This window comes from Papaver somniferum, chromosome 9 (assembly GCF_003573695.1).
Source record: "Papaver somniferum cultivar HN1 chromosome 9, ASM357369v1, whole genome shotgun sequence".
Taxonomy (NCBI): Eukaryota; Viridiplantae; Streptophyta; class Magnoliopsida; order Ranunculales; family Papaveraceae; genus Papaver; species Papaver somniferum.
This window is the reverse complement of record NC_039366.1, coordinates 95,905,425-95,919,270: the sequence shown is the minus strand read 5'-3', so window position 1 is coordinate 95,919,270 and position 13,846 is coordinate 95,905,425. Positions and strand designations below refer to the sequence as shown.

At 35.6% G+C, this 13,846-nt stretch overlaps 1 long non-coding RNA gene across 7 annotated transcripts; it reads right to left on the bottom strand.

Moving 5' to 3' along the window:
- Window positions 1-7,382: 7,382 nt before the first annotated feature.
- On the bottom strand, window positions 7,383-12,911 carry LOC113307800. Of its 7 annotated transcripts, none has more exons than XR_003339328.1 (9): window positions 12,404-12,911; window positions 11,920-12,042; window positions 11,371-11,497; window positions 11,170-11,241; window positions 9,553-9,707; window positions 9,225-9,422; window positions 8,530-8,627; window positions 8,336-8,429; window positions 7,383-7,753 (listed from the first exon to the last, which is right to left on the bottom strand). It is a non-coding gene; the product is annotated as an uncharacterized LOC113307800 (long non-coding RNA). The 7 variants fall into 7 exon arrangements; XR_003339325.1 differs by having other exon boundaries at window positions 7,414-7,753; window positions 8,029-8,429; XR_003339327.1 differs by having other exon boundaries at window positions 7,414-7,753; window positions 8,307-8,429.
- Window positions 12,912-13,846: the final 935 nt, after the last annotated feature.

Sequence of the window (13,846 nt, the reverse complement as noted above, 5' to 3'; positions counted from 1 at the left end):
GCAGGTCATAGTGGAGCAGTGAAGTTGCTGCTGTTGCTATTGTTACAGGAAGTGTGGCATGTGCAGTCGAGAGCAAGGATTGTGGCCTGTGTTGGTTGTGTTGTGTTGCAGTGCGGCTGCAACGGAAGATGGTGGTGACTTAATTGGTTGTTGTTGTGAGTTTCATGGGGTCACATGCTTGTAGGAATGGAGAGGATGTTGCTGCTTGATTGCAGTCTGTGGGTTGCAAACTGATGTTGCAGGTGGAGGATGATGCAGTGCCACAATGGTTGTGACTTGGTGAAGCACAATCATTGTGCAACACAATTTTGGTATGTGCAAGATGGCTCAGGCTGTGCAACAGTTTGGCCAGGTCTAGTCAGCTGCTGAGTTAGACTCTGACTCAGACCACTCAGACAATGACTCAGTTCACTGAGTTTGACCGTTAGTCAGCCGTTAACTTTAACGGTTGACTGTTATGTTTGACCGGTACCGAGCGGACTTTGCCGGTCACCTGAGATGTTTGCCGACCACTTTCCCGGCGAGTTTTCGGGAAATTTCCGGGCGATAATTTTTGGACATATTTTCTACGTGGGTTCTTCGCACACATGAGCTTGGTGGACCGCTTTGGATATGGACTTTTGAAGACTTGACCTAAGAAGAGCTACAAAAGAAGAAAGTTTTTACAACTTTGGATATAACGTATTTTTCTACTTGGAGTTTGGAGGAGAGCGACGATTCTACTAGGATTTGCTTTTCGCATATTTTTCATTTCATTATTTTATGATTATGATTATGATGAACTCAAAAGCTATGAGTAGCTAAATACTATTATTGGTTACGGGATAAAAGTTGATTTCTCAAGCATGATATTTAAATCAATGGATTAGTTTTGTCTCATCTTTATTGTTTATGATTCATGGTTTATATTGTTTTATGATTTGAATGCTAGTTTGGTTGAGTCCAGAATCAATTAGATTAGTCTTCATCTCTATTGCTAGATTAGGGTTATTATACGGAAAAGTGATAATTCCTGATTACAAGTAGCATAAATGTGAGTAGTGCTTGTAGTGATATATCCTACTAGTCACATATGAATCATAACCTTTGTTAAAACGAATTAGTGCTTTTACACGTTTGTTTGCATTGATTAGTCTTATTTCATAGAACTTATTGCTCTTAGGGAGTTAAACTTAATTGTGCTTTTACACTTTAGGTTGCTTTCTAGGTAGATTTCACAATAGCATCTTTTAATGTTGTTTGTGATAAAATCGGAAAATAAACGGGATACTCTTGCGATCAAGGTATTCTAAGACTTTTAGTAAATGATAGATTAAAATATCAATTCTAGTCATTAATGAAAATACATGTTTGTGAATGATATTATCCCGTGACCAATATCTTCTCCTTATTGATTATTCAAATTATTTTATTGCTTTTGATTACTTTTATTGCTTTGTTTATTTAGATAAAACAAAAATCCCCCCCTTTGGTTACTTAAGAATCTGAAAATTTGATAACAACAAAAGCCTCTCTGTGGGAACGAACTCTTTCTTATCACGTACTATATTTATATCTAGTTGAGTGAGAAAGTAAATTATTTTTGACGCATACGACAGCGATCAATACTCCTATGAAAAGAATCACCTTTACCATAACGGAAAACTATAAAATAGATCCTCCTATAAAAGGGATCACCTTTTACCATAACGGAAAAAGTTAGGCAGAAAGCAAAGAAACAAGAGAGAGCGAGAACACGCAGCGCAGAAAGGAATTGTAGTAAAAGATGAATCTTGAAAGTGAAAACAAGAGGAGTAGTAAAAGAAGATATTATATCTTTCAAAAGTCTACCATTAAAGCCTTTTATTTCTTTCAAAAGTGTGTCGAAGTCGTTCTATGATATTATATCTTCCACCACTCCAAACTTTCTAAACCCCAAAGGCTTAATCCTTCAATCCCATGATGAAACCGGCAACCACACATATCTTTCTCTAACCGACAATTTCAAAAACTCCCATTTTTTGACATTAAAATGCCGGTTGTTGCAATCTTGCAATGGTCTTTTTTTATGTGAAATACGGTCTACATGGGGAGCGATCAATTTACATGTCGTAGACCCTTACAAAGATAAATTAAGGCTAAAAGCTAAAGCAATTGGTATATTCCCTACTGATACTTTAAATACAACAAAGAAAAAGCTCCAAAAATCTGGAATCTCTAGAAACATATCATCAACTAAACTTTTGGACTATGGTTCTTTATTGGGATTAGACTTTCCTCCTCGAAAAATTGATCGTCAAGACATGCTTAATGATCTTGCAAAGAATCATAACGACTTAACCATAGAGGTTGTTGAGGAGTGTTCTACTTGATAGTAGGTAGTTTTCTTAATTTTGGTTTGCAAGTTTCTTTGTGTTTTTAAGGTCCGACAAGATGGGCCTTATACTGTTGGTCTTATTTGTGTGCTTCGAAATCTGTTTTGTTTAGTTTAAGCTTTGTCTGGTTTCTGTTTCTTTGAGTTTTTTGCTCGTCTTTAGTTGTAATCCGCCTGCACACGGCTTGTGTAGTTTTTAATCTATTCTCTTTGATCGATAAAACAAAAAAAAAAGGAATTGAAGTTCGTTGACTATGCAACGAATATGACTCCATACCATCAAGAACTAAGTGCGACACTAGCATATGATCCTATAAAAGACTCAACAGTGTTCAATGTCATCAAGCTATTTTGTCAACCCAAAGTGTTAAATCATCAGTATCTAATTGTGATTTATAGTTCTAAGACCAATTCATGGAGGAGATTGATACGTGATGAACAAGTTCATAAACTCGAGATAAATCCAAATAACTCGATGCTGCACAAGTCTGGCGTTTTCTGGAATAATTCTATTAATTGGTGTGGCAACAGTGGGGTCTTGGTGTACTTGGAAATAGACAAGAAAATGTTAAAGCTAATCGAACCAAGTGCATTACACCAGCAGCGACGATTTAAAGAAGAGCTGGATTACTACGACGAGTGTCGTGGTCACTTGCATTTGATACAATCCTGCATGGGAAAGAATAAGTTCGTCGTGTTTGAGATGGATCGTGCGTATACGGGTTGGAATTTAAAATATGAAGTGGATTTAGACACGACAATAGCGTGTTCTCGTAGGTATGTGGAATCTCTCTTCAACTTTCATGTACTACTCGTAGAGGTCGGAGAAAGTGGTACGAGGTTTGTGTTCATCATAAACGGGATGGAAGTTATATCATATCACTATTAAGATGGTATTGTCAAAGACTTGGCAACAATACCTCTAGGCAAGTGGTTACCATTGAAGTACATTGAGACGATTGGTGATGCACCCTTTTATCAAGCAGCGGCCCGCCCATTACGATATTTCAGTAGCTAAAAAAGAAGATTGGAAGTCCAGTTCAAGTGAGAAACAATGTTAGCTGATCCCAGGTCTATGCCATAAGTGAAAACTACAGGGAGACCCATTCTCCCAGACTTTTCCACTGTGAAACCCACACTCAGAAAAACACAGGCGCACATCCATTTTTTGGAAGAAAAATATTCTCAAACCCATAATTTCTGAAATTCTGCTTCGGTCTTTTTTTTTTTTCTTTCTTCTTCATCTTCATCTTCTATTTCTTTTCTTCTTCCTCTACATGTGTAAATCGAGAACACAAAGAGGATGAAATTCAGAGATGAATCTGAGATGGAGACGATGATGCTACGACAATTGAATCTGGTTAGGGTTTACTGTGAGATTGAGTAATTGATTCACAGAGATGAGGAAAGGGTTTGTTGTGGTTATGTTGGTCGAAGAAATTAGGTTTTTGTTCTGTGATTTTGAGAGAATAATGATGTTACAGACAAAAAGGAAGAACGGATTTGTATCAATTCGTGAAGGCAGTAAAGATTGAAGAGGGTTTTGATGGAATTGATGATGGAAGAAGTCAGTGGTGCTGAGTTGAAGTCCGGTGATGGATTTGGAATCGAGCTTATTAAGGATTATTCTCCCACTGTATAATCGATGCTGGTTATGATGGTGAGATTGAGAATTACAGAGAATTACATATAAGTTCTCAGGTTAGAATGTCAATTGAAATTAGGTCTCCAAGTTTAGAGAGAATTGTGAATCTGTTGGCTTGAGTTAGTGGTAATTTTGATTGTAAACTCTTTGAATTAGTGATTCAGAACTTGATTTGAGTTGTGCAGTTGGTGGTTATCAACAGAGAAGTCGGGATTGGTGTTGTAGTTCAATGTCGAACAGGTGGCCGAGATGGTTGCAATTGGTGATGTGACTGCGGGTCTAATTGCATGAAAGAATATGGAATTAGTTTCATGAAAGTGGATGCATAACCTGTTATGCATCCGAAAACATGATTGCGTAATGCTTATGCATCAAGAAAATTGTTGCATAATCTTTTATGCATCGAGAAAATGGATGCATAACCTGATATGCACCATTTAAATATGGTTTCATAACGCATTATGCATCAATTTTTTCTGTACGAACTAAAATCAACCAAAACAATGGTTACATAACTTGTTATAGATGCATAACTTTATTATGCAGATACATAACTTGTTATGCAGTCGAAAAAATGGTTGCATAATTCGTTATGCATCTGCATAATGTGTTATGCATCTTTTTTGGAGGCTGCATGATGAATATGCAGTCAGTTTTCGAAAATTTTCCCTAAAACGATGATCACCTCCGATTTTTTCGTGAAAAACAAAAATTTGATATTGTTGTTTGTACTCGTTGCGTAGCTCTCTTAAAAAGATTTCCAACGATATAAAATTTGTAAAATTCCAAGGCGCGGATTTTTAGATATGTTATATCCAAGTTGTGTTGCCAATTATACCCCTGAAAAATTAGGCTGCATAACGGTTTATTCCTGAAAAAATAGTATGCATAACGAGTTATTTATTGATTCTTAATAATTTCGGATAATTTTGGGTGTCACGGTATCTAAAATTAATTGTGGGTCTGACAATAAAAATATTATTTTTTTGGGCCTGCGCATAATTTTTCCATGCCATAAACCCGTTCTAGTACTTCAGCACTTGTGACAGATTAATTGAAATTTCCATTTCTTCATGCAATTACAATTTATAAATAATGTGAATTCCTCTTGTTTTTAAAAATAATCTGAACTCCTAAATCTTACTATATGTCATCAGACTATATGTTGACTTGGTTACTCATTGTCTTGCATGCCTTGGAGAGAAACCATTTAGCAAACCTGCACATGGACAAAAGAAAGATAATCAGTAAAGTAGCATTTCACACTACCTTTTTGTATTTGAATAGCAGTTCTCTCTCTAATTCTGACCTCAACTCTGTGTAATTTGTATACATAGTAAAAGCTTCACTTGAATAACATTGACAAAATAGTTCACATAAAAATAACTTAAGCAAACACGGGACACCTGTAAAAAACAATCCTCTTAAAGGGGCGGCATGTTCCATTGGAGGGACGGTAAGGGTGATAGCAATGTCCCTCTTATTGGTTAGGGGATGTCCTATATGAGGTGTAAATTGACCAGATTACCCTACTCCTATTTTTAACCTAATGGAATCAGAAAAATCAAAACAGTTTTTTTGATTTTTTTCATCTTCTCTTCTCTTCTCTTCTCCTCCTCCATTAAAATTGAAATTTTCATCGTCCTCGATTAATCAGCGATTTGAAAAATTGATAATCGTTGTTTGAAAACTATATTTCCAAAAGACCCAGTTAGGGTTTTGTTTATTGTGTTTGATTTAAGTTAGTTTTGTATCAAAAATTAGGGTTTTGGATCAAAATTGAAATTGAAATTTCTGTGTTGCATGTGAGTTACGGTTGGTAATAACTCCAATTGAAACCGTAACTATAGATTTGGTTGATGTTACGGTTCATTTAACTCAAATACCAACCGTAAGTTCTTGATTTTGAGATAAAAAATTCAGTTACGAATTTTTTTTGCAACCGTAAAATACTTACGGTTGGTCTCGTTACTTAAGTTACGAACCGTAAGTTGTACTGGATGTTTCATTTTCTTTTTACGTACGGTTTGTAATTGCATCACTGTTACCTACCGTATTTGAGTTACGACTTGTAACTCAAATAACCTTACCAACCGTAGGTTAATTACGGTTGATCTCGATTCATTAGTTACCAATCGTAATTTGTTACGGTTGCTATATGTTGTCATTCTACCAACCGTAACTGGTATTATGATTGGATTTTTCCCAAATTGAACCATTTACGGTTGGTATTCGATACTTTTGGAACCGTAACTGAGAGTTACGGTTGGTAACGAGCTAAATTCCAACCGTAAGTTCTTCTGAAATTTTAAAAGTTTCGATTTTTTTACTTTAGATAATTTTGAGCGACAAAAAGCTAATGGGAACTAATTTAGAGATTCACACATCTCAAATTTGTTACTGGAATCACTCATTTTGGTTGAGTGAATCAAAATGTAGGGTTTCACAAAAATGCCTTTTTTCTTCTCCTCACAACTTTTTTTTTCAACTCTAAAAATCTGATTTTAGAGTTATTATAAGTGAAAATTAATTATCAATACTAATCTTGATTATCATCACTAATTTTGATTATTAATAATAAGAGTTAATTAATCATTTCCATATTTTTTTTGATAAGGGGTGGCATGAATTACCATGTAATGATCCTTTTTGTCTTATTAGGTTGCCGCCCCTCTAATGGATCATGCCGCCCCTTGAAAAGGATTGGTAAAAAATGACTCAATCTCTTTATAGTTGAAGCTCTTCTTCTAGCTCTTGCGGACCTTTTTTTTAAGCACTGATGAAGGCAACAACTATAGGGATAAGGAAGTCAGCCATTCACCATTGAACTTGCAAAAAGTAAGCTAATGGGATTCCTCCATTTGAATTTTTTCTACTTTCTTTCACTCACAGTTTTCACGAATTCCATTCAAGTCACAACTCAAGAATATTGGAACCCAGGTTACTATTGCCTAGAAGGTAATTACACAAACTTTAAACATTAAACCCGATAAAACATTATATAACATAGGTATAGGTCGAGGCTTAGATAGAGTTTATGGTATGTTACTCTGCATAGGAGGCATTTGTGAAGGATAATAGTCCCACACTGTTAATATCCCCTTAATAACTTAAAATATAATATGGAAGGGCCACTCCACTCATTGCCAATTGGTTTTGAGTTGGATGCCCGGAGACTTTAACATGGAAAAAATACGGTTTAGTCCAAAAATCAGTCCAAAAGTACAATTTAGTCCATCCCGAGTCAACTAGGTACAAATTAATCCAAATATGTGGAAAGTACACTAATATCCCTTATTACTTACAATTTAGTCCAAATATTTTCATTTTAATCCAAAATGACTCGTGACTATGTCACAATTTTAAAAAAACATACAAATCAATTAAAAAAACATTTATCTTTCGAACCGCTCGTCCAAAATTCACAAACTTTATATATTCGTAAAGCTTTTTTCAAGATTTACAAAAAGAGTACCCATATAACTATATAATTTTCACTTTTTAAAATTTGTAATTCACATTAGTGTACAACTATACCTATCGACAAAAATATAGAGAATCCAACATTCATATAACCAGACTGCCACTCTAGTATGCGCAGACTGACAAAAATCTAAACTACGCCAAGCTCTAGTTGCATAATGACTGGATTTCCATATAATGGCTTAGCATTTAACCTGCATCCAGGACTAAGATATGGAAGCCACAGGATGATTTGCATACCGAAGCATGATACCAGACTGACATGGTTTTTCCTACAACAATAGATACAAAATCAACTGTCTCATGTTTTTACTTGGAAATACACCGGAAAATCTAAATTTTAATTCCAATTGGACATCATAAAGTTCAAAGTCAAACAATAGCATCACCAATCAACCCACATTCCCTTCTACTAAAAAGAACACTGAAGTTCAACTACACATGTCACTCCGAATGAAATTGAATCGATAAACAGACAAACTAGAATACAAGGAAATGAACTACTATTATATTTCGAAACAACAGTTTCATACCAAAGTGTTCTAACCTATCATTGTAGTAATTGATGTCTCAACCAAATTACCCAAACTTTTCTCCACATTATACTCTAATCTCTTGTTCAACTGGTAAATCTCAGTCGATCTAATCATACCTAGTACTAAACCAAACAACAGTAAAAAGTGATTAGTAGTCATGGGATTCCGTTAGTGTTTCAGTTATCAATTTAACTAATCAAAATATGAGCGGCAGCATTAGGACAACAAACTATACCTATTCAATGTTATACTAGTAACAATTGTAACTTAATTTATAAATGTTCGGTACCTTTTTCCCATCTACAGTAGTGAGGCTACCTTATATTACTGGAGTAGATAAATGAAGTCCCCACAACCTCTGCTTCACATCATCATATGTGACAAGTCTTGCTATCGTTTTTTGCCCTTTATCCTGAAAAGAGTTCTCTACTTAATAGGATGGCAGGTTTCGATAAAATGTTTCGTCGTGCTACACTAGGTATAACATGGATTTTACTTAGTAATGTTCTTACCATTGTTTAGATAAACTGCATTCCAAATCCCAGCCTCAAGAATTCTGAATTCATCAGTCAGCTCATTTTATGGAGCCGGTTTACCTGTATAAGTTAAGCTGCAATGAGATAAATGTCATTATTTTCACATGTGTTTTAGTTTTTACACCCTACTTATTTATGTAAGCAGAAGCATATCGAGTCATTATTTTCAATTGTGTACTAGTTTGTACACACTAGAGTATTTATGCAAGCATGAGCTTATGAAGTCATTATTTTCACATATGTACTAGTTTGTGCACACCTATAAAACATGCATGAACTCGTTCGTTCATACCCACATTCAGACCTACTTTTTTGATGGAAAACACATTGGTGCACAAGTATATGACCACCTAGAAAATATGCGTGAAATCAAGCATTCATACCCATAAACAGGCTAAGTCTTATCGAAACTAGGATGTTGCAGCAGTTTGTACACCAGTTCAGACTCTCTAAATAAAGGAGACAAACTCCACATCATAGAATCCTTATCATAATTGCTACTTGGGTGATGTAGTTCTAACTAGTTAACTTAACTGGTCATGCAAAATAAGACAACGATCCTAAAACAGGTAGGGCAAACCCCAACAAAATAGACATACCAAAATCAGCAAGGTAACAGATACATTCTAGGAAGTAAACGACAGAATATTTTGTAGGACAGAGAAACTAACCTGCAAGACAAGTGTGAAACAATTGCTTTGAAAATTCATTGCATTTCGTTAGCATCTGGTCTTGTGATCCACCGTTATGCTTTTGTTTGCTCTGCGAGCACACCAAAATGGAACGTGGCGGAGTTGGAAGACACGACCAAAGATAATTATAAGAAAACTTGTTTTGTCGACGTCACTGTGCAAGAAAATGTCTACTTCCTTGTGAAGTCATTGTACAATAAAAGATTGCACGAAAGTTGAAAACAATACAAAAAAACCCATGAGCTTTTGCTAAGAAAGAAACAAGAAAAATCTTATGAGTCCAACCGACGATAAAATGGTCAGTTACCTGTTTTTCCTTGGAGCGTTTTTCCTTGTCAGCAGCTCCACCATTTACTTTTTGCTCATTCTCATCTTGCCAAGTCTCCTCTTTCTCACGAATGAGCTCCTCTTGCCTCTTCAAAGCAACAACCTTTTGATATGCCTGCTACTTCAATTCAATTACTGTAAAATGAAATAGAAGAGTAGGTTGGTGATAATACTCCTATAATAATAAGGTACATAACTACCAATATGTATACAACTATGTACACATTAAGAATCTATATATGTACAATTATGTACACATTAAGAAAGAACAGGTGTACAACTATGTACACATTAAAAATCAACATATGTACAACTATGTACACATGTAATCAAAACAGATATACCCAAATGATAGGATCATTTTCATGTTTCCCTCAACCATCAATCAACAAGCAACCTATAACATAATATCGCAACAACAAATAATACAAACCAACAGGAAAACCTTATTCCAAGTTCCCCTGCCAAGGAGATGAGTAATAGCATATTATCTTTGTACCCCAAAAGTTTCAAAGTTGTCTTGATTGGAATGAAGTAAGTCATATACAGGAGCACAAATGTTGATAAATAGATAGGCCACATAAAATGAATTGACCACTCAAAACTGAGATTACGTACTCTGAGTTACCCGTTTAATTTGATCATAACTAGCCAGTTTAGCAGCATTTATAATGGCATTTCGACTACGTTTGGCCAACGCCAGTCCAAAGAGATTTAATTCTTCCCTAAATATTGGGATCAAATTTAAAGTGAATACACAGATAAAAAGATACAAGAGATAAAATAATATTTTGTAACATAACCTGCTTAACGGTCCAAAATAATGTCTTGCTCCAAAGTAACGCTCCACATGTGTATTAGTTTGTACACCCTAGTTATTTATGCAAGTATAAGCTTACGGAGTCATTATTTCACAAGTATACTAGTTGCAACGCCCCAGTTATTTATGCATGCACAAGCTCATGAAGTCTATAGTTTTCACAAGTGTACTAGTTTGTACACCCTAGTTATTTATGCAAGCATAAGCTTAAGGAGTCATTATTTTCGCATGTGTACTAGTTTGTACACTCTAGTCTTGCATATATAAGCTTATGGAGTCACAAACTTCACATGTGTACTAGTTTGTACACCCTAGTTATTTATGCATGTATAAGCTTATATAGTCATTATTTTCACATGTGTACTAGTTTGTACACACCTATAAAACATGCATGAAGTCGTTCTTTCGGAACTACTTTTTTCATGGAAAATACAGCGGTGCATAAGCATGTGCACACCTAAAAAATATGCATGAAATCAAGTATTCAGGCCCATAAACAGGCTACTTCTTGTAGGAAATAGGCTAGCGCACCAGATTGTACACCAGGCTACTTCGATGCTAACATGACCTGCTGCGATGTTGATAGATATCTGAGGGATGAAAAATGGACTAAGATGGCGAAGTCGTTGTGATAAGAAAACAGAGAAGTCACAATACATTATTGCCCCGACCATGAAGCTCATAAACATGGCTTAATGAAGGCCTTCAAAAAATAATGATCATGTCAACAAATAATCTGATAAATACGTTCATCCATAGAAGGCAGGTCAAACCAACCTTCTCACAGACCATTTTTGCTGCATCCAAAATGTCACTTATGCATCCAGTGCCTGCTCCAATAGAAACTCCCTAGAAAAAAACAAGAAAGACATGCTTCGTCATAAAAATTCAAGTAAGAAAATCATCAAGTAAAATTCCCAACTCTCCAAACACTATAATCATATAGAGAAAATACAATTTATAACGAGTAAACTTTACCGTCCTTTCTTTCTTCTCTGAGTTCAGTGGGCAGCCAGTTAGCATCTCTTAGAGCTTTCATCCGCGGAACACAGCGCATAAGCTATAAACCTCTCCACAGACCTTGGTCCTAAGAATTAAAAAGAAACTGTAAACATGGAAAACCACTTTATATTAGCTCATATGACATCATAACATCCTTCTCATTTTTCATACAACTCAACAAGAATTGTACTAGCTATGTGAATAAAACATCGCAGCAACTAGTTCTCACAAACCGACATTATGTCCACATAAAATTTCAAATCAAAATCAGAGGAATGCCAGTCGCTATATATCGCCTAATAGGATCTGATGTATATGTCATGTACAATCCTACAATCTCTTTTGTCCACTAACTATGGCCTAGAAAATTAAGGGTACTAAATCATGGAATTTCAAGATTAAATAATTAGACAATGGGATCAGTAAAACATAAATTCGGAACATCAATGTCTATGAATAGATTGAAACTATGTTAGGACAAGGTAGTAATTACCTCCAGTTGCTTAGATGTCAAATATGACTTACCCATTTAAGCATTAACAAATTCCATCAGTTTTAACCTTTTCTCAAGTAATTGTTGTGCGGTAATGTGTGCTTGAGAAGGTGAGTTTGCTGTGTAATTTGGATCCCCTCTTAAGCTTTCTTGACCTGTATCAGTAGGTTGTTAATATGAAACTTGACTATTGTGTAATACTACCAATTAGTAGAAGCAAACACGTAATTAGTGTAGTGGAAATTAATATTCATCATCAGTAGGTCTAAAAATTGATAAAGCATCTAACTAATACCAAGTAAAATTTATAAACCAAACTATATAGATGAATTTGAATTTTGCAGGTCAAAATGAACTGAAATTAAAAAATAAATAAAGATGAACTGAGATTGATGCCGAATAATAAAAAGTGAATCAATGAATAAAAGATTTCTCACAATGTTTCCATGGGTCGACTACATAAGACAAATTTGGAGCGAGAAATGGAAATTGAAATTGAAATTGAAAAGAGATTACCAATGTTGCAGAGGACAATTCCAACAGTCATCTTCTTGAATTTCTCCGATTCGGCGAACTTCTCCGCACCATCATGACCACCAATCTCTTCATCAGGTACAAAGGACAAATAAACAGTTCGAATCGGTTGAAAAACCAGACCATTCTCGCGTAGATATCACCGAATTCATCAACATTTACACCGAATGGAGAATGATTCCACTTTTGATGTTCAGATAGTACATTATCTATGTGTGAATTCAAAAGGATTGAAGGAAGATTTTGATTCTTACCAGTCCATTTGAGAAGAACCAAAGGTTTACCATCCACAAATTCTAGGGTTTCGTATTCTAAGTTTAGGGATTTAGCTTCGAAGATTATGAATTCTGTTGATTCGTAGTATTTTGATTTGGATGAGTAATGTTGATTTGAAGGTATTGTTGGAATCTAGAGATGATTCGACTGGTATTAAGTCTAAAGAGAGGAAGATGGTGAAGCGATGGTATTTTCGACATTGTAAAGTGTCGATTTGGACTGAATCGTTAGTAAACGGACTAACCCGTTCTAAAGTTGGTAAATTAGGACCTCCTAGTATTAAGCCTGAGAGGAGAGGACTAGAGTGTCTAAAGTCCAATTAATTTGGGATTAAACGTTAATTCCTACCTTTAACATGGTATCAGAGCAGGCTATTTGCGACGAGTCATTTGACCGCGCCTTTATTCCACGTCACTCGATTTATTATCCACGTGTTAGACCCAACGAGGCTACACGTGAGGGGGCGTGTTGAGATTATTAGTCCCACAATGTCTGGACAATATAAAATCCTGCGATTTATAACTCATAACCAATTGGTTTTGAGTTGGATGTCCGTATTCTAATAGCATCAAGCACAAATGTGTCTGGATGGCAAACAATAATGTATGTATGTTAAGATACTAGAACATATCTATCTTCTCTGTCATGGAGATTTTATTCCCAAAGTTTCATTGCAGACCACTACTGAGTTTTATCAGTTGGTAAAAGTACTATTCACTCACCTTGTATCAAGAGCTACTTCTAATGTTTTTGTTTCTTCTATTATAATTCTTGCAACTGGAGACGCAACTTATACAAATACGACCACATCTTCTTACCGAGGCTTTCTGGAGCTCATAGACCTCACCCAAGGTGACTTCACACTGAAGCACCTGCTGGATTCTTTTTGTCCGTAAAGCAACAATGAGCACTCTAACTGACCAGATCAAGAAAGCTGAATAAGTGACAAATAATGAGAGGGGGAGAGGGAGATCATGTAACTAGTTGCTGGAGCTTCTGGGGGAGCTATTCTAGATCCTTGGCAGACAATGCCAATAAAGTTTGTCAAATCATTTCCTCACACAACTTGAGAGTCTGGATGCTGAGACTCAGGGGTAGTGTTTTACTTGATTGCTTCACAGTTTGTAGAAAGCTATGCTTCCATTGTAT